Source organism: Halyomorpha halys, unplaced genomic scaffold, assembly GCF_000696795.3.
Source record: "Halyomorpha halys isolate HHAL.00 unplaced genomic scaffold, Hhal_1.1 Scaffold443.1, whole genome shotgun sequence".
Classification (NCBI taxonomy): Eukaryota; Metazoa; Arthropoda; class Insecta; order Hemiptera; family Pentatomidae; genus Halyomorpha; species Halyomorpha halys.
In genome coordinates, this window is record NW_027110163.1 from 141129 (window position 1) to 142761 (window position 1633).

Sequence of the window (1633 nt, forward strand, 5' to 3'; positions counted from 1 at the left end):
AAAAACAGTCAAAAATTATTTCTCTGCAAACACTATTAATAAACATTTATCACAACTCTTGTTAGATGTCCCTAAAGATGGCCGGATTGGCCGAATAAAAGAAATAAAGTTTTGAGACTATAATTGGATAGTTTTTGAGTTGTTTACTAAAGAATTACCAGTCTCAAGAAAATATTAAGATTATAAATAAAATAATGTTGATAGACATGAATAGTTTAAGTACTATAAGAAGATAAAGGCTGCATGAGAAGAGTAATATTAAAATTAATTAAGAGCAAAGAAGAAATAATAAAATACATAAGAAAATCTAATTAGTAAATATATGTACAAAGTCGTCAATATCTGTTTAACCTATCGCTTTGAACAGGTAGGTTATTTGTTCTTTGCTCATTTATTATCATTATTATTATTTTTTATTTATATTTATTCTTCCATGGCCTTTATTTAATCTTTACTTTCTTCTTCATTTTCTGTCTGTTAGTGTTTAAATTTTGTGTTCCCACATCTACTTTTATGTTTGTTTTATATACGTCTCCTGTACTTTTTTAACTGTATATTTTAAATTTTTATTCTTACCATTGTTTATTCAAGTTTATTTAATATTAATACTATTTTATGTCTTCCTTCATTAATTTTCTTATCACTTAATTTTTACATTATATTTATCTTACCTTAATTTACCTTATTGTTGTAATGTTCTTAGTTTTTTTTTTGTATCTTTTTAGCCCTGCAAAGTCGGACATTAAATAGTTAAAAACTATTTGTTCTTTTTTGACCGCAACCCTGACCATCTTCATACATGTACAAAATTATTTAACATAAAGTGATGAAAAAAGTGGTAAATAAAACATATATGTAGGTAATTAAAAATGTAAGTGAGATAACAGGATTAAATAAATAAAATATAAAGTTAAATAAGGCAACAGGAATAATTTTAATTTAATAACAATTATTTAAAATTAATTTTCTGGAAAAAAAAAAATGAGAAGGAAAATATATGTAATTTAAGAATCATGTAAGTAAAATACTATAAAGATAGAAATATATTACTGTATGAAGTATGCCTTCAACCGCATTGTAAGACACACTTCACTTTTGGTTAGCTGGTTTGGTTTGAGTGGACTGTATAATTGAAAAATGAAACATGATTGAATGTAATAAAATTCTATTTTTTTTATGTTAAAAGAGGTGTAGAGGGTGACCAAAAGAAAACATTATGATTAGATTGTTAGTAGAATTTTGTATGACTGGGCTATGGATATTGTAGATCTAACATTGAGGTGGTTGATGATGATGTGGATGTAAACTATTCCTAGATGGACTTACTTCTTTCTTTTCCCCATTTCCAAGCCTCTCCTCCCTCTGCTGCAGGGAACCACTCAAGTAAATCTACTCACTCATGGTGTATATTAATGATGAGTTAACAAAAGCAAAAGATGGATGCTTCTCTGGTTGAAGACAAGATGGCTATCTCACACTAGTCTGAGTTGCTTCTCTTACCACCAAGAGCGCTGGAGGAGGTGAGATTTGGCTGTTGGCCACATGGGGCGTTACTAATCTACATGGCAGTCTTTCCGATTCAACCTTTCGGTTGCCGTAGGTTAACCGGAACAATTACTTAATATTACTTCTT

At 28.7% G+C, this 1633-nt stretch overlaps 1 protein-coding gene across 1 annotated transcript in view; it reads right to left on the reverse strand.

Moving 5' to 3' along the window:
- Positions 1-1633, reverse strand: part of LOC106682816 (WAS/WASL-interacting protein family member 1) — a gene marked incomplete in the record, with an annotated part of 30155 nt that overhangs the window by 958 nt on the left and 27564 nt on the right.